The sequence below is a fragment of the Sorex fumeus genome, unplaced genomic scaffold (genome assembly GCF_029834395.1).
Source record: "Sorex fumeus unplaced genomic scaffold, SorFum_2.1 ptg000070l, whole genome shotgun sequence".
NCBI classification, from domain to species: domain Eukaryota; kingdom Metazoa; phylum Chordata; class Mammalia; order Eulipotyphla; family Soricidae; genus Sorex; species Sorex fumeus.
In genome coordinates this window covers 9,546,884-9,567,518 of record NW_026606127.1, presented here as the reverse complement: position 1 = coordinate 9,567,518, position 20,635 = coordinate 9,546,884, and positions in this window count along the sequence as shown.

Sequence of the window (20,635 nt, the reverse complement as noted above, 5' to 3'; positions counted from 1 at the left end):
TTGGTACCAGTAACTAATTTTGTGGAAATGGAGGAAAACGAATACAGTTTCTGACACACTTGAGAATAAACTGCTAACAAATTTTCCCAGGAAAGGGTAGTTGACTGGCTGGGAACAGAAAAATTTGAAAAGTGTTTTGCTACCTTTCATGTATGGCTAAAGGAAAATGATCCCAGTAAACTCTCAAAATTAACAAGCTTCAACTCCCTTGAAGGAAAGTTGTATACAATGTGGAAAAAGAGCTGGGAGAAAAGTCTGAAATTATGGGAAAAGAGACAATAAGTGCAAAAGGAAGGACTTGACATTTGGGTTCCTCTGAAAACAAAGCTTGAAACAACAAGATCTGGTGAGCACATGATTTACTGGGAATGGGATCTGAGAGGAAAATAGTGATATCAGGGATGTGAACAAGGAACATCCAAATTAAGGAAGACTTAATTAGCTGATTACCACATGGGCAACATGGTTCCAAGACTACCAGAACTTACCAAGGAATTTACTTTAATTTTCTTTCTTTTATATGGTCAATTACAACATGTATTCTTTGCATAATTCAATGACAATTTGGAGTGTTCATTTCTTTCTCAATATTCTTGTCACTTGTGTAAGCATCTTAAACACCTGCTGTATAACAGAATTATTTGATCAGACTTACTATTTACTATAATATTTAGTTGAGATTACTGAAAACTAGGTCTAAAATGAAGTTTGTTTTGATTAGTAGAAGTAGAATAGCGAGCACTAGGGATGGAATTAGTGATTATAGGGTACCACATTCAGTTCTTAATAAAACAAGTAAAAGAAAGTGTCCAAAAGAGACTATTGAAAAAGACATCCATCTCTGTTTAACATGTAAATTCAGCATATTTTATATTAAATTAAAAATTAATTAATATTCCTGTATTTGGTCTTTTAAAGACATTCAAGTTTGCTTAAGGAATAAAACATTGCCAATGAAATCATAAAAACTTAATCACAAAATCGTGATTACTACTTAAGTGTCCAAGGATGTCAGTGCTAAGAATTATTTCCGTTGATCTCACTAGTGCATATGATAGGCATATGAATACATCTGTGTGAATAAATAATTGATATCTAATTTAGAGTCTCACCATACATGGTTGTGGGTATTGTGAAATAGTTATATATATTTTCATAATTTTGCAATAACATCTCTGGGTGTGAATCCTTGAATCATAAATACCTTTTCGTATGTTCCAGCACTAGCTCCTCCCACATTAATTACTATATATATGACCTCCTAAGGAGTCATTTGCTTTTTTCACTTTGTTTTAGTCCTTCTCTCTCTATATTCAAATGTGAGTTATCTGTATCAAATCAAGGTGCATGTATTTGGTGTGGCAATTTTAATCTTTATGAGTAATTTATATTTTATTCATTTATTTTTTAATTGAATCACCATAAGATGGGCTATTACAAAGCTATTTTATGCAATTTACTTTTTAATCCTCTCAGTTAAGCCAGGGAAAATCTCTTACTCAGGAAATTCAGAATTTCCATATTTCAAGTGAATCAAAACGGATTGTTCTTGTATTTTTTTATTTTTTATTATTTTTTGATAGAAACGGGACCACCAAATAATGGGTGTTGGGAGGATCCTCCCAGGATACATGCTGTTCTTTCAAGAAGCCAGAGAGACGTCTTCAGGCAGGAAGAGCAGCTCAGCAGCAGGGTCTCTTGGATGGGTTTGGTGCATTTTTATTTCAGAAATTGATTTAGGGTTTCTTACCAATCTGAAAATGGCTTGGGATTTTAAATGAAGGTCACATAAAGAACTGAGTGCTGAAAGGAGGAAAAGGATAAGCATGATAATCTTTCAGTACCTGTATTGCAAACCATAATGTGCAAAAGGAAAGAATGGGGGGAACAGGAGAAAGAGACAGACAGCGAGGCATACAGACACAGAGACAGACAGAGAGAGAGAGAGATAGACAGAGTCAAAGAGAGAAGAAAAGAGTCTGCCATCGATAACAGAGGCTGGCTGGGGGTGGGTGGCAGGAGGGAAAATGGGGACATTAGTGGTTGGAAATGTACACTGTCATGAAGGAATGGGTGTTGGAACACTATGATGGAAACTCAATCACAACTTTGTAGCTGTGTATCTGTGTAATTGTGCATTTAATTTAAAAATTTTAAGGAAAAAATAAGATTTCAAATGAAAAATTATAGAGATTTCTGACGAAACAGGCATTGTGACAGAAACCTCACTGCTTGAGCAACAAAACTTTCAGAGAGGGCAATTTCAAAATTTCAAAAATTCCCATATTAAAGCAGTCAGAAGCAAAACACCTGTTGTGTCCCCAGCCATAAGAGTGAGCTGCACACACTCTTTACGATAGCCAGAATCTGGGAAAAACCTGAGTGCCCCATAAATGAAGACTGGTTAAAGAAACATTGGTACCTTGCCACAATGGAGTACTATGTAGGGGTTAGAAAAGATGAAGTCATGAAATTTACATAAAAGTGGTACTACATGGAGAGTATCATGTTAAGCGAAACGAGTCAGAAAGAGAGGAACAGACAGGGCAAGATTGCATTCACCAGGAGAACATAAAATAACAAAATAGGAGACCAACTCCAAGAGTGGCCGAGGTTAGTGTCAGGAATTTTTCTTCATAGCTTGGAGACCAACCACACTCGCTAGCAGAAAAGGCAGCTCAGATAGAGAACGGAGCACCAAATAAAGGGTGTTGGGAGGATCCTCCCAGGATGGGAGAGCATGCTGAACATAGACTATTAGACCAAACATGATTGTCACTCAATGCCTCTTTTGCAAACCACAATGCCTAAAAAGGAGAGAGAGAACCAAGGGGAATGCCCTGCCACAGAGTCAGGGTGGGAGGAGGGGATGGGGGATTGGAGCGATACTGGGACCCATTGGTGGTGGGAAATGGGCACTGGGGGAGGGATGGGTATTTTATCATTGTATAATTGAATCCCATGCACAAAAATTTGTAAGTCTACAACTGTACCTCATGGTGTCTCAGTAATTAAAATTTAGAAATTAAAAATAAAAGAAATTGGAACATAAAGTAAAAATAAAACAAGAGAAAGATCTAACAATAGAAAAGAGGACTATAGTACTCAAAACGTTGAGAAACAGGCACATTGGCAAGTATTTTTAAATACGCATCCAGGAGAGAATATAGCATTGTTCGTGAACAAATCTACTCTATGGATTCATCTCATCCTTGAAATGGAAAAGGACAATGTGTTACAGTTTCCAATTTGCAAATAAGATATATACCACCTATTGCTTGCTAGGTTTCTATGCTTTACCAAGTATTATTCTAATTTTTAAATTTACTTTAATGATTAAAACAGTGTTTGCCTGCATTAAACTTTTTAATTAAACGTTTTATTAGAAATGATTTTTAATTATTAAAAATGTTTTATTCACATTTCATTTTCTAAAAGAAACATATAGGCCAAAGAGCTAGTGCAGCATGTAGAGGGTGTTTACCTTGTATGCAGCTAACCTGAGTTCAATTCCCAGAACCCTGAGCCCACCAGGGGTGATCTCTGGATACAGAGTCAGAAGTGAGCCCAGAGCTCATCTGGGTGCGGTCCCCTCCCCACATAAAAGGAAGAATAGAAAAGAAAAACATATAACTGATTCTTGAGTAACATAGAGCTTAAGGGTGCTAACTCCTCTATAACGTTTGAAAACCCCCAAATTTAATAGATAGTCTGCTCTTGACCAAGAAGATGGTTTTCTAATAGTATTTAATTCCATTGTCTGCAAGTACTGATATGTGTGGCCTGTCAATCTGTGAATTTTGATACATTTAAAAACTTATAATGGATTTTATAATAGACTTTAAAATAAATTTGTATTTTATGATAGTAAGTGATAATTTATAATTCTATTTTTGTGGGGTATTTGGGCCATAGTATGTGTTGCTTGGGACTTCAGACTCTGTGCTCAAGGGTTATTCCTGGTGGTGCCAGCCATTAATTTGGGTTGACTGTGTGCATGGTAAGTGCTTTAACCCCTATACTAAATCTGTGTTTCAATCAAATAAACTATCCGCATATATTTTATACATGCATGGCATAATTTTCCTTAGATTTTTTTATATTTCTAGGATATATTGATCATCTTTAATTATTTTACATCCATACCAATATCCAAAAGTTTTCAAAATATAATTATTGAAAAAATATCTCTCAGAAGTGCAAATTTGTATTGTTCATGGGATAACTATATTAAGAAGAAAATAGAACCACAATAAACATATAAGTAAAATGGAGGTACATTTTTTGGAGTCTTTCAATTATGTATTTATATTAGTCTATATATAAGTATGATTTTTAAATAATCAATTTCAGTTAGTATAAAATGTTAATTGAGCTTTTATAATTGTAATGTTTTACTGAGAAGATAACATTGATGTGAACTCTATATCTATTTGTCTACTTTTGTAATTGTTTACTTAAGATCAATTATTAAAATATAACTTACTTGTGACGTGATATGTCGCTCAGGACAAAAGAACTTGGATTGCATGTATGAAACTTTGGTTTCTATTCTTCGCACTATAGAAACAAAGGCAAAATCATGAACTGTGGTTGGAAATATGCCTCGGTGATAAAGTATTTGCCTCACATTTCTGAGGTTATGGGTTTGATCCCTGAATTTCCATAGACACACACAAAAGCTAACTTACAACAAAGTCTCACACTGGAGACCTGACTGGGCCCGCTCAAGAAAATCGATGAACAACGGGAGGACAGTGCCAGTGACAGTGACTTAAAGAACATTAAGCTGCTTTAAAATATATATTGCCTAACTATTATAGATTTAATTCTCAATAAAATAACTTTAAAAGGTCTATTTTCTAGCATCTTTGCTGGGGAAAGATAGCACCTGATTTTTCAATATTTGTAATTTGGGGGGACATTTTAATTTCTCATTTTAATTTGTGCTCTTTGTCGACTAGTGAGCTTGAAAATTGCTCTTGTGTGGTACTACATGGAAAATATTATGCTATGGGAAATGAGTCAGAAAGAGAGGGACAGACATAGAAAGATTGCATTTTTCTGGGTAACATAAAGGAACAAAATAAGAGTCTAACACCCAAGAACAGCTGTGATAAATACCAGGTTGTTCACTCCATGGCTTAGAGGCCAGCTGCACTGTCTAGGGGTAAAGGCAGCGCAGATAGAGAAGGGAGCAGCCAATAAAGGGTGCTGGGAAGATCTGCCCAGGATGGGAGATGCCTGCTGAAAGTAGTCTAAGGACCGAACAGGATTGCCACCCAATGTCTCTTCTGCAGACCACAGCACCCAAAGGGGGAGACAGAACAAAAGGGAGTGCCCTACCAAAGAGGCAGGCTGGGATGGGGGGTGGGGGGTGGGAGGGATACTGGGATTGCTGGGAATGGAGATTGGGCACTGGTGGTGGGATGCGTATCGATCACTGTATAACTGAAACACAAGCGCAACAACTTGGAAGTCTATAACTGTACCTCATGGTTTTTCACTAATAAAACAAAACAAAACAAAAATTAAAAAAAAAAAGAAAATTGCGCTTGTGTTTACTAGTCATTTACACTTCTTTCAATACAGATTATATGATCATGGTTTATTCTTATTTTTTCGATTCAAGTTTAATAGCTAAATACTGATTTTTTTAAAGCACAAATTTATTAAAAGCATTCATACTTGGCCCATCATATATCATATTAATTGCCAGTATTTGTTGGTTTTGCTTGTTTTTTGATCACTTAATTTGGTTTTTGTCCTTTTCTTTCAGATTGTAAAATTTTGAGACAAATGAGCGTATGTTTTTTTTTATCTTCTACAGTTTTAAACTGAGAACAACTGTTTGTTTTGTACAAATAAGATACCTGTGCATTTACTATTTCTTCTCATTTTATTTACATTTTAACACATCTCGATTCATCTACAACTTATCCTAGTAAGTTCTGTCATATTGAAAGAAACCACCATTTTTTCAATCAGAGCACTGTAGCCCTGTCCTCCAGCGGTTCTTCCATTTGCTGGAGGGGAACCAGTAATATCTTACAACAAATTGTGAGACTTGATGTCACTGGTTTTGGCCTATCGAATAGGTCATGGGGAGCTTGCCAGGCTTTTGCTATGTGGACGAGATACTCTGGGCAGCTTGACCGACAGAGGAATCGGAATCAGGACTGGCCTCCTTCAAGTCAAATGCCCGACCCGCTGTGCTGTGACGTTATCTTAAATATACTAGTAGTACCAAATGTTGTTTCTTTAGCAGTGCAATATAAACGATTATTTCGCAATTTTCTTGATTTGTTAATGAGATATGTAAGCTCTTGAGTATAATAGGAGTATTTTTCTAAAACAAGAGTCTGAGGAATGTGAAACTGTTATAACTGTCTTGTAGGATTCCATCTCCCTAGCTTGCTTCATTCTCCCCCGCTTTCTATCCAATCCGGTCTTCTTCTTGGGATTCTGACCTCCTGATTGGCTAGCCTCTATCTTTCACCTGCCTACTTTATGACATCATTCTCCCACCAAACCAACCACCAACTGGTAGAATCTTGGGGGTCCCATGCAGTTGTTTGTAAACAAATGTGAATCATCATGGTAAGTGACGAGTGACCAATGACCACTCACCAGTGAGCAGTCGTCTATACTGAACACTTGTGGTCTTAAGCCGCTTCAGTGCTCAGACATACCGTTTCCTCTTCTCGTCTACCTTTCATCGGTATTTCCTCTTCTCTGACCATGTCAGGTAAGGATTTATTATACCTAAACTTAGCAGTCAAGTAAAAACAGCACGGAGTAATGAAAGAAAGTATTCAAATAGAATTTTATAAGCCTCATTTTAGCTTGACTTTGACATTTGCTGTGTGATTTTAGACATTGACTTACTTTCTCTGACATACAAAGTGTTTTTCCTCATTGATTACATTATATTTTAGACATACTTAGGAGCTCAAATACACACATTCACAAACACACACACATATATATGAGTGTTGATTCTCTGTGTTTCTTTTTACTATTAATAGTAAATTTTACATGATATCCATTGAAAACAAGTAAATCAGAGACAGTATTTTTACAGAAACAGAAAATATAGATGCTGTGGAAAACTGTCAATATACACTAGCATGAGTTCTCTGTAATGGTCTCTCCACTTGTATTTATACTTCAGTATTTTAAATATAGTGATATTACATAGTAATAATCATTGACCTTTGATTTTTCTATTTAAACCAGGTAATAAAAAATATGGGGCATTGGAAAGGTGTGGAGTGCTGAGCGGTAGGGTGGCAAGCCCTCAAAGGTAACAAAGTTTGGGATCACTTTCATCAAGAATTGACCAATAGTATCCAAGACGATATGAGGGACAATAAAATTGGAAAGAAAGAAAGAAAGAATGAAAGAAAGAAAGAAAAGAAAGAAAGAAAGAAAGAAAGAAAGAAAGAAAGAAAGAAAAAATAGGAACGTCAAGTATAAAGGAAAGGGAAAACGTTTGGAAAGAATGTTGAAGAGAACCAAAGATTTTAAATCAAAAAAGAAAGAATATATATTAAATATGCTCATCTAAATACACTGAGAGCAAGTCAAAGCAATATACTTCAATAAATGCCAGGACTAGAAAGGATATTATGCCTTGAATAGGGTACCATTAGGAAAAGCAGTTTATCAGAAAGCCATCCTTGCTGTTTTTTTCCCTTATTATCTCTTAGAACACAGTACTTGGTACTTGACAATTTGAGAATAAACATGCTTCAGAAATGATACTTCCCATGAATAGCTAATAGTGCTTCTCTAGGGTGGTGGAAGATACAGAATCTTCAATGTTATTATTACTTTCTGGTTTTTAAGTACATGTACGCGCTGTCTGTTAAAATAAAAAAATGGTATATTCTAACTTGAATCAGGAGATTTGATTCATTTGTGTGGTAAGTGGGTTCCAGGTTAAAGCTGCTTGTCATCTTTACAAATATTATTTCATGTGATTTTTTCTTCCTAACATGAGAGTATTTTGATAATAGTGAACTTCTGTTTTTAGATCCTAAAAGTAAATAGAAAAATCAAGTCTCACATGTTTAATTACACATCTTTGTCATATTTGTGAATTATGATTTTTCCTACATTAAAGATAATTTATTAGATTTTGGTGCTCATTTATTAAACATTGAGAAGAACGTTTTCCTGGTTGATGAATATAATTCTAATCTAGGGTTTGAAAATAAATTTGCAATATTTTGTGATCAATTTTTAAATGGTCTTTTCTCTTTCTTGTGTGATCAAGTGAAATCCTCTGCTATGTTTAACACGTGTTGTTTGCTGTTTAATATTCAAAGGTACTGATTAGAATAATTTTTTGTACTTTCGATATTTCTTTCTGAATTTTACTCATTTCAAACATGTCTTGTCTCTGAAATACAATCACGATTACTCCTATTTTCTTTTTGTTATGTAGTTACTGGTAAATCCTTTCTCTTCAATGGAGTGGTAAAGTGTGCCCTCAAAAATCACCTTTTATTCCATTTTTTGGTTAGCAGTTTTTTCTAAAATAGAATACTGTCTTCATATTTTATATGTGGAACAATTTATTAATAACCTTATTGTACTGTTTTATTTGGTTTTGTTTGGAATCACATCCACTGTTATTCAGGGCTTACTCTTGGGTCTGCTCTCCATAACTTACTGTACTATGCTGCTTGCTACAGAGCCCAGATTTCATTACTGTCTATATACTTCTTTTACAGTTCTGTGATACATATTTTTCATGATATTTACTTTACACTTCCTCCTATGTAAATCATATGAAATAGAAAAATTATATTCATGTATGCATTATTATTCTCAGAATTATTAGTAACTTCACAGTAGATAAACAACGTAAGGCACCGAGTTTAAATAAAGTTTTCCTTCCAAAAACATTTCTTGGGAGAAACTAAAGTAGTCATTTTTGAAGTGGATCAAAAATGAGGGTAACCTTCAGTGCATCCACAAGATTAAGTCGTATGTGAACCGAAAGTAACAGGTACTCATGGCACAAGTCAAATGGAAACCTGATGATTACAATGGTAATCGTTGTAAAGACCACAAATGCTTATATTAATGTAAGGTATCTTTCTTCCGGTTTCTGGCCTTGTAGTGATCATGCAGTGTCCTGGACAAAAGAACACATGCTTTAGTTTGTGTAACATGGAAATTCCTAAGGGACAGAGAGATATACTACTGGAGGGGATAACGCACTTGCCTTGTACACAGCCAATCCAGTTGAATCTCTGTCACAGCATACACTCTCCCGAATGTTATAAGGGGTTACTCCAGAGTGTAGAGCCAGGAAGAACCCAAGATCACTGTCAGTTATTGGTCCATACTCTACACCACCCTACGCCCTGCCCAACAAAATTTATTGGAATATATGAAATCTTTTTGCCACCTCTGGGCCTCAGGTTTCTTCTTGTCCATAGACTTCCTAGTTTGAAAAAGCTTCCATTCTCGGAGATAGCATAGGAGTCAATAGGATAGCAAGCTACAGGCATTTCTAGGGTAAGGAGAGACTATCTGTAAGCAAGAAATCCGGGTACAGACACAATCACCTGGTTCTTCTACAGTTCTGTGTTCACTTCGGGAGCACGATATCAAATACACAAAGTGCCAAAAGGTTCCTGGCTTTGAATCACCCCAAATTGTTGGAATTTTGGAAATTCAGTTGACTGTTGGTACTAGAAGCATCTTGATGGCTTAAAATTTAAGTTCATATTGTTCCTCTCAGCGTTGAAGGAGATTATTATTCTCACAGATTTTGTTTACAACCCTCTTGTTCCTTACAGAAAATTTTCAAATTCCATCTTTATTGGGAAATGCACATACTCTGCAGCTTTCCCTTCCCATGGTTAACGATGCAGCTTCCGTAACAGGAAGTGTCTGCATATACTCCAGTGTATCTGCTTCAGCTGGTATCTCTGCTTGGCTCCTGCCCTCAGCCTCTGGCACCTCTTTCCAACCACTGATGGGTAGTGCCTATCTTTACCAACATTTCAGCACAACAATGCTATCTGGAGTGTTTCACCAGAGTCACATATCCACCTCAGCTGCTTCCTACCCGAGTGTTTTGGAATGGCATCATGCAGGAAGTGCTGAAGAGAAGTCTTCCATGGGAGACTTTTCTGTGACTGTCCTTGCCCAAGACACCGCTGTCTCTTCCATGTCTATGGCAGCTCGCTATGAGAAAATCCTAGATATCAACAACACGGTGTCTGAGTACCCATCACTTTCTGCCAGTCTTGTTGAGAGAACACCATCTCTGGTTCCACATCAGAGTCGAAGCCTGTCACTTCCCTACCAGGAACGAAGTCAGGTGTATTACAATCATCAAGGTACTCTGGTAACTCTCCTTTCTGGCCTGCAGTCCTATGACTCCATGTCATACATAGGTCAAAATGGCTCTGCCCCGCAAGCTTACAGCAACTCATCTAGAGAAATATTTATGGCTCTGAAGCAGGTCCTGCCGCCAAATAACCAAATACCAGCCTCCTCCTCTGGAATCGACTTCTCTCTGTCTGCTCAACCCATCACAGAATCGAGTTATCAAGGTGAGTAAAACGGAGAGAAGGGAAGGAAAATTCAAAAATTGGGATCAAAAAAGAGTAAAACTGCCCGTAGACAGGTGGTATTCATATACACTGAGATTTTTAAGTTTATGAAAAGAACTTAACTAAACACAGTTCATGCTTACTTCCGTAACTCCTTTTACAGCATGTTATTTTCACTCTCAACATAAGAGCTCCTAATGGAGATTGGAAGGTATGATGTTAAATAGACATCTAGGTTTCATATAATGAAACTTCAGGAGCACACAAAAGAATGCCACATTTTTCCCTAGTTATTTCATTTATTTTTTAATTTTTATTAGTTAAACATAAGGAGGGACAGGTGCAGACTTAAAATTATTGTGCTTGGTTTCATTTATACAATGATGTAGTACCTATCCCTCCACCAGTGCCCATTCTCCAGTACCACAGTTCCCAGTATTCCTCCCACCACCATAACCCCCATCCCACTCAACCTCTGTGGCAGGGAATGCCACATTTTTCACATTCTATTTCAGCAGTCCTCAAGAATTACCACACTAAATTTAAAATACATGTCTTAAACTAGTATTTCGTTATTTTCTTAAGAAGTTTCAGAACTCTTATTGTAATGGTACACTTTATCTTTCCCTTCCATTAATGAACGGCAAGGTTCTGAATACATTTGTGGTTCAGAGATTCTGACTCAAATCATGAAACCTAGAATCTGTTCTCCAGCACAAATATGATGCTGAAGTAGTGCTTCATTCATACTCTTATTCTATGATATTAACGTCCTCTTATTTTTCCATGAAAGTGAATAAATTGAGAGTACAATACATTACAATGCTAAGCTCTGTATGGCATTTATTAGTTTGAAAATCTATAATTTGTTTTAAAAACCTTTTGTTTGGAGGACGCTGAAGTTGTGTCAGAGACCGAAGGGCTCAGGGATTACTCCTGGATCTGTGCTAGGGATCACTGCTGAAGATGCTTAGGAGATCATACGTGATACGAAAGATCAAACTGAGGTCAGCTGTGCACAGGGCCATTGCCTTACTAACTGTACTATACCTCTGTCCCAAGTCTCTTATTTTTCAAGTTAGTTTACACAGAAACTCTTTCAAAAACAAAGAAAACCAAAAAAAAGAACACCACATGACAAACAGTAAGAACTACAATATTTACCTCCAATCTTCAAGCACAGGGCCTTTTCCATTTTCCTTAGAATAGCCAGTAACAATGCCTTGCCTATTGCTGGTAGGTGCACTGTTGTTGCACCACTAGTTTTGTAGAGTGAATATCTCATTTCGCAGGCACTGATTTCTTTCATGGTTCTTTTAAGTGTTGAATTTCCTGGGGAGGAAGACTTCCCAGGCATTGCAACCTTCAGGGAAGACATTTGGTCTGCAACAAATTTCCGAATTGCCCCCATGTTGCAGTAGCAGGATTCAAAGACCTGAGTATAATCCAGCACCTGAGATTCGGGAAGTTCCCATAATATCTCCAGCCAAAGTAACCTGGCGCTGACCCCAACTTAAACTCAGTAACAAAAAGTTAAGAATTTTGATCAGATGAAAACTGGGCTTTCAAAACCTCTGGAGACCTACCAGATCCCAGTAGACTTAGATCAATGCAAAGATCTGCAGGTAATGAACACCACTGACACAATCACTCTGAAGCAGGTGCAAGAAAACTCAAGTGGAACTAAGGGGACCTCCCATGCAAAACAGAACAACAAAAAGGAGGCTTCTGAAACTCTTGAGGGAGAACCCAAGGCCAAAATCCAGACAAACGTCCGAGAATGCATGCTAAGTGGAGCGGGGATTTTTCGTAATGCTGCAGTCAGTGATAGGTGTCCTAAGACCAAAGCCAAAGCTAACAGCAAATCTCACAAAGCTGCCTCCAGCAGTATCAGCAAGACAAAGAGCCATGGGCAGGAGAAGATAAAAAACACCAGAGAAAACTCTAAGAAAGCTAAGGAGTGTAAGCAGCCAGGGAACAAGGTCAAGGCAGAAGAAAAGCCCACCATTGGCAAGAGGAAACGCAAGGAAACTCAACCTGAGCTTTGCCAAGAGGCAGTTAAAAAGCCCTGCTGGTACCTAGGCATACACATGCTGGATTCTGTCCAAGTGTTTCATGCTTTGGGGAAGGAAAGTGATCCAAAACTTGGAATCTCTTCCTCCCAGGTCCTGAGTACTCAAAGAAGCTAAAGATGTCAAGCCATCCTCAGCTGTCAAGCTATGGCTAGGTGCTACACAGGATGGAAAAGGCCTTGAGAAATCTCAGGTCAAAGCACACAAACCAAGTAGCAGTGCTGAAAAACGCTCATCGCCAGCAAAGTCTGAGCTGCCACATCCTGGGAAGGTCAAATTGGTACCTTTGCCTTTTATTACCATGGAGAATCCACAAGCTGGACCTGTTCCTCGGAGACGACAATCTTTGTCCTCACATGGTCCTGCTGCAGCTTACCATGCCAAGCCTGGCTCTACCAATGCAGCTCAGCCAACCACTGCCAATTCTTCCCTGTCAACCACTGCATTTTTGTCGGGTTCTGCTAAACCTGCTAAGTCCATTTCAACCAACCCATCTCGACCAGGTTTGCAGAACCCTAGTAGCCGACCTATTCGTCTCCCCACAGCTTCTAGACCTGCTCCCTACAACAGCACCTGACACTTCTCTCCAGCGTGAACCTCCTCCAGTCTCTGTGAACCAGCGGCAGTCGCCACCCAAACGTCAGAGTCAGTTTCTCCTCCAAGATTTCCGTTTCTAATCGATTCCATGGAGAAAGCCCAATGTTCCCGAGCCAGACATGTCAAAGCCCATCACCAAAGAGCAGAGACCAGAGCGTGAGGTATGAAAAGGAAGGCTCAGCAGGAGCGTGAGAACGCTGCGAAACTCACCTCTTTGGGGGAAAGTGTAGTACTTTATTGAGAGGGAAAAGAGATGGACATCTCTCTCTACTATGGCTACGTAATGGGAGTAGCTGGAATGGTAGGTTCCATTTGAGGTACCAGATGGTTTTCCTAGGCAAACACTGACATGCCATACACCATTTATTTATTCTAATATATTTTTTCAAATTAAAGAGATGCATCATAGTTAATTGTTTGTTAATAAAAATTCTAAATTTTGAGATGCTGCCTATTGTGGTTGTTTTTGGGAGTGGCTGGGGGTCGAATGATGGGATGGGAAAGAATGGGAAGTTAGAGACAGAAAAAAGGATGAATAGACAAGACTCTACGAAATACAAACTTAGTCCAGGGTTATAAAGCCCATCATAGGAGAAATTGCATGGGCCTGATGAAGAGTGGGGTAGGGTCAGAGGAAAAGTATAGCTGACAGGGCATTTGGTCTGCAACCACGAAGGACTCAGTTCATTTCGTGCAGACTTTGATGGTCCCCAGAGACCCACCAGATGTGGAACATGAGCACAGAGCAGGCAGTAAGACCAGAGTACAGTCAAGTATTCCTATCCCTGGTGTCCTCGAAAAGAAATGGGACAAATGGCACAGTCTGCGGTTTTCAGTTAATAAAATAAATTTGGAATAGGCTGAGAAAGTCAGATGAGTCTAAGATGACCAGAAGAAAAGTAAAAATTCTTCAATGGACGCTCTGTTTACGTCTCATGGCCACCTTTGGAAAATAACCAAATTTGAGACACATCACTAAAAGGTTTGGGTGGTCTATCAATAAGTGATGGCTGGGGATGCGAACACAAACACTGGGGAATAAACCTACCAGATGAGTGATCAACACCCTGAGAGTCATTTAAGTATGACTCTTAACAGGGACAAAGCCAAGAGAACAGTTGCAGCATTAAGCCTGAATATCAGCTCCTGGGAAATGCAAAGATAAGTCACATGTCCTCAGGCCCTCTGTTCAGCACCCCTAGCTGCACCATTTCACTTATTCCCAACAATATTCAGAGTTGCTATCATGGTGACATTTTACTAATGAGTTTCAACAATGTGGTCCACTGCCTTTGTAAGTCTTTGGATTTGTAAACTCCCCAAGTTAGCCAAGCCAGCTTTCAGGAAATTTCTGGTGGGGGGAGCTCAATTTATATTAGCTTGAGGGGCTGGTCTTTGGTCTTCCATGGTTCCTGGTGCCTGTAGCTTTCTCTAAACATCGCTTTTAACTGCAGCTCACAGAAGAACCAACTTTATAAATAGCGTTGTGGCTGCATTGCGGTAGGTACCGTACTAAGACATGCGTCCTAGGTCACCACTCCCAAAGCAGTTGGTACCGGTTGACCTTGAGCCTGGAAGGTTGTGGTGGAAAGAGATGGCCCTAGGAGAGTTAATGGGGTGATGGATGGATGGAAAGGAAACCGGGAAGGGTAGGGAAGTGGAAAATTGGTGATCATCATGGAATAGTTTGTGGATGTTTTTCAAATAAGTTAAAATATTTTTTGAAAGGAGATTCAAGACAAAAATACGAAAATAAGATAGGTTCCTAAGAACAGGTTACATATAAGACCGAGAGAGCTGAAAGGGCTGGCATTCCTTCTGGAGCTTTCAATCATACCATTTACTAAATATGTTATTTTCACATCACTTAGCTGTGGAGAGGAATAGTGAGAAAAAGAATGCCACCGGAAAAGCAAACTGGGAGACCACCTTCAATAAAATCCAGCTGGAAGGTGTTCACATGGATTCCAAGTGCAAATATATGTCAACAGGATCACATATTTAACTAACTCTGCTTGGTACCAGTAACTACTTTGTTGAATATGGGGGGAAATGAACACAGTTTCTGATTGACCTGAGACTAACCAGTTAATAGATTTTCCCAAGAAAGGGTAGTTGACTGGCTGTGAACAGAAAAATGTGAAAAGTGTTTTGCTACCTTTAATGTATGGCTGGAGGGAATTGATCCCAGTAATCTCTTAAAACTAACAAGCTTCAACTCTCTTGAAGGAATGTTGTATTCACTGAGGAAAACATGTTGGGAGAAAAGTCTGAACTGATGGGAAAAGAGAAAATAAGTTTGAAAGGAGGGCTTGAAATTTGGGTTCCTCTGAAAACAAAGCTTGAAACAACAAGATCTGGGGGTAACATGATATACTGGGATCTGAGCAGGAAAAGAGTGATATCAGGGATGTGAACAAGGGAAATCCAAGTTAAGGAAGACTTAGCTAGCTGACTACCCCATGGTCAACATGGTTCCAAGACTACGAGAAATTACAAGAAATTTACTTTAATTTTCTTTCTTTTATATGGTCAATTACAACATGAATTCTGTGCCTTCTTCAAGCAGAATTTTTCTTTCTCAATATTCTGTTCATTTGTGTAAGCATCTTAAACAACTTCTGGATAACAGAATTATTTGATGAGACTTATTTTTTACTTCAATGGATAGTTGAGATTACTGAAAACTGGGCCTAAAGAGAAGTTTGTCCTGATTGGTACAAGTAGAGAATGGAGGTCTAGGAATGGAATTAGATATTATAGGGTACCACATTCAGTTCCTAATAAAACAAGTAAAGGACAGTGTCCCAAATAGATTATTGAAAAAGATATTCATCTCTATTTAACATGTAAATTCAGCATTTTCTATATTTAATTAAAAATGAAAGAATGTTCCTATATTTGGTCTTTTAAAGACATTCCAGGTTGGTTAAGGAAAAAAACACTGCCTATGAAATCATAACAACTTAATCATAAAAACCTGATTACAACTTAAATTTACAAGAATGTCAGTGCTAAGAATTATTTCCCTGGATCTCACTAGTGTACATGATAGTCATATGAATACACCTGTGTGGATATATTGCTGGTATCTAATTTAGAGAATAGATATATAGAGATTAGATCACATAGCTGAGTGTGATCTCAACTTTTCTACACACTCCCATGCCCCACACACCCAAAGACTTGTACTAATCCTTATGGATCCATTACTTTTCATCCTCCCCTCTCCCAGAGTCTATTAAAATTTCTTTTCAAATACTAATGTAATGCGCTTTAGAAAATATTGAGTTAAACTTAATTGTTGTCATTTAGATTTTAGATAGAGAACCAAGAAAGTCTTATTAAAAGTGTATTTTGGTATTCTTTGAAAATGGTAATAAGTACATTATCATTGAGTCCCTGAATATACATTATATAAAGTATTTTGTGAGGAATTCCCTATACAAATCAGTACTCGAAGAAATAAATGACTTCTCTGAATGAGAATGAACTGGGACATTTCAAAGTATCAATCAGTGAATCAAAGATGAATCATAGCATTCTATAGAAAAAATGATCTTGATGTAATCTAGTCAACACCATTACATTTTTTTCTTATACCAGCTGATAGTGCTTTTAATTTTTTAATTTTTATTTATTTATTTTTATTAGTGAAACACCGTGAGCTGCAGTTGTAGACTTACATATCTTTGTGCTTGGGTTTCAGTTATACAAGAATCAAGTACCCATATCTCCACCAGTGCCCATTCTCCACCACCAGGAAACCCAGTGACCCTCCCACCCCCCATCTCCCCCACTCCGTCCCACCTCAGGGCATTCCCTTTTGCTTTTTCTTTGTTTTAGGGTGTTGTGGTTTGCAATGGAGGTCAATACTATTACATTTTCAAAGAAGAACATAGGCCCCTATATGTTCAAGACACTACTACTGTCATGCGGTTCTTCCCAGCATGTACCCTGCTCCAAGCCAGCCCTTTGGAAATATGCTGGGAAGGACAACTGGATGTTCCTTTCCTCACACTGACCTGCAAGACTCTTGCTGATTCTCAGCCACATCAACTATTTCATTTGTTGCCTGATATCACCTTCTGTCCTTTATTTTTTTTTTTAATATTTGATTTGTTTCTGGAATATAAAGATAAAAGTTAAATGGATGAATAAAACAAAAGCAAAATTAAACCTTTACACTCTGACATCAAAATCGTCCTTATCGGAGGGGATTTAAATGACTGAAATGGGTAGGGGAATGTTGTTAGTTGGTTGTGGACAGTAGCTGGATATTTGACAGTGCATGGAGAATGAATACAGAGTTGCTGAGATGAGGAACTCTGTACTTGAAGTGTATACAGTTTGTAAACTAGTCATCACAATTATATGTCCATATGAAATTTATCTACATATGCTTTGTGCCTTCCTTGCATGTATGTGTTATGCATTCCTTTATCATGGCCTCAGAAATGTATCTGAGGGCACTCGGAAAATTAGTTGAGCCCCAAGTATGGGGAGAGAAGTAGTAAATAATTGGAGGAGGAAGAAATATGAGTTGGAGCTTAAGAGCCGTGTAAGAGGAATATATAGATATGTATGTGTGTGTAAATACACATATATATGTATAAATATATATAAGGGCTGGAGCCATAGCACAGTGGGTAAGACATTTGCCTTGCATGCGGCCAACCTGGGTTCGATTGCTCTGCTCCTCTCAGAGAGCCCGGCAAGCTACTGAGAGTAACCCTCCCTCATGGCAAAGCCTGGCAAGCTACCTGTGAATTATTCAACATGCCAAGAACAGTAACAACAAATCTCACCATAGGGACGTTTCTGGTGCCCGCTCGAGCAAATCAGTGAACAATGGGAGGACAGTGCTACGGTGCTATGGTTAATTCAAACGTTGTTTATGCAAAATTTGAAAGAATCAAATAAATATTCTATAAAACTGATTACACCTATTAAATTAATACAACTCTAAATAGTGTTTAGAAATGAAGTTGAAGAATTTTAAGGCTATAGAAAGATATTGACAATATATCAAGAAACACGTGGATTTTTGAGGAGCAAGAACACGTAGCTGTTGTCCTTTCTTAAGGATATTTTTTTTGTCTTTAATAGAATATGCTTTCCCTGAGTTTTGTTAATAGCTTCCGTTTTTTAGAAAGCATCATAAAAAATTATATTTTTTAAAAAAGTAAAAAAAGTTGTGTTTGTGAGTGGATTCTGTAGGTTTGGAACCTGGGAAGTATTTTCCTATGTAAGTTACATTAAACATGAGAATTATAACAGAAATACCATCTGCAGTACTATTCATAATAGCCATAAGAAACTATGGTATACCTACACAATTGAATACTACACAGTTGGCAGGAAACTGACATCATGAAATTTGCTTATAAATGGATGTACAGGGAAGAATATCATGCTCAATGAAATCAGTCAGACGGAAAGGGGTATACTGATTGGACTACCCCATTTTTTGGATATAAAAAACCAGAATATGAGACTAATACCCAAGGATAGCAGAAACACAGGCCAAGAGAATTGGTCAATGGTTGCACGCTTGCCACAAGTGCTGAAGGCGAGCATTTGGAATAAAGAAGGGACCGCTCTGACAATGATAGTTGGAAGTGATTACTCTGGGTGAGAACTGAGTCCTGAAAGCAGGTAAAAGAATAAAGGTGAGAATCTCTCACTATCTGTATTACAATCCATAATGCCCAAAGGATGAGAGAGAGAGAGAGAGAGAGAGAGAGAGAGAGAGAGAGAGAGAGAGAGAGAGAGATGTGCCTGCAATAGTGTAGAGTAAGCAGGCTGTCAGGTGGGGTTTGGGGTTGGGAGAGGGAGTGGTGGGAGAGAAACTGGGGACATTAGCAATGGAACTGTATACTAGTGGAGGTTAGGTGTTAAAATATCCTATGATTGAAACTGAATCATGAAAAGGTTTGTAATATGTGTCTCCTGCAGATTCAATACAAAAATATGATATTTAGTTTCTACCACCATGACTAACCTATGAATTTGCTGAAATTTATTTTTATCACCTTGGCTGGCTCATTACATGGATGTCTGTGTGGTAAAACTTTTTCCATTTTATGCGGACTGAAGAGACAAAAATCATAGGGTTGGGACTTCTGGTGGAAGGAGAGAAGAGCACAAAACACCCTGTTGACCACACCTCAGCAGGGTCACCTAACTTGCGTGATGACAGACCTCCTTCACTGATTACTTCTGTTGTAATGTGGAAAAATGAAAAGACTTTGCAGGCTGTCAAGAGGTTGTCTCCTCCAGTTCTCACTATTTTCTTTTCGATTAGAATTGTTTAAAGATTATTTGAAAAATTTGGAGTTTAATGATTTGTTCTCATATATTTCCCCTACATGGTGTCAGTGGGCATTGATCCAGGAAGGCCAGCATGAAAAAGTTGATGTGTATGTCTTAACCACCAATGCCAACACTACTGTAAGTATGGAACCCAAAGTACAATAGTAAAACTTCAAAATGTGTTTGTCAAGGAAATCGGTGGGAATGCAGGGAGAAATGTGTAATCTGTTGGTGGAAGGATGCAGACACTGGTGGTGTGATTAGAATTGGAGTATTGTATGACAAATCTCCATTATAAATGACTTTGAAAATCAAAATTGCCTAAATTTAAAAAAAAAGAGAAGTCAACTTATATCTATATTTCAAGAAAGCTTGTCTTAGCAAATTTTGGCAGGGAGATCATAGTTGGTAGAAAGAGGGAGAAAGAAAGGGAGATTTGACAGTTGGGAAGAGAAGCCTGGATATCATGGAAGAGATGAAAGTTGATCTTAGAAGATTTGGAGCCATCAGAGTTTAGTGAGTTAAATGGTGAGAACATTGCAGTTTAGATACTTAAATAGTGAGATTGGTTTCAGTCATCAGCACTGTATATATAGAAAGAGTTCAAAGACCTCACAGATATTCAGGCTATAATATCTAACAAGGGAAGCGTTTTTTTCCTGAAGCAATATGTAAGGATAATATATTGCCAGGAAAATGATAAAAAGTTGGTTCTCTTTTTCACAGATTAATACATTAGAGATGAAAACTTTTATACAAAGGAATCTATCATCTTGTCCTGTTGCTCTGTTTTCTTGTCATCATTCCATTCTCCACCATGACCCTACCTAATCAGGGCTCGCCACATTTCTCAGCAGTATCACCACATAGCCTAAGAGCATGTGTTAACTGCCGGTAGCTCACACTCTCATGTTTGCCCCCAATCCAAGCCAGAGCCATCCTTCTGAAACCATGGATATTTGCTGAAGGCCCGTTCTTTCTTGAAGTGGCAGTCATAGTTTACCTCTTCATAATCATTGTGTTTACAAATTTAGATGAATGTCACTATACTAGTGACAGGGATTTTCCAAA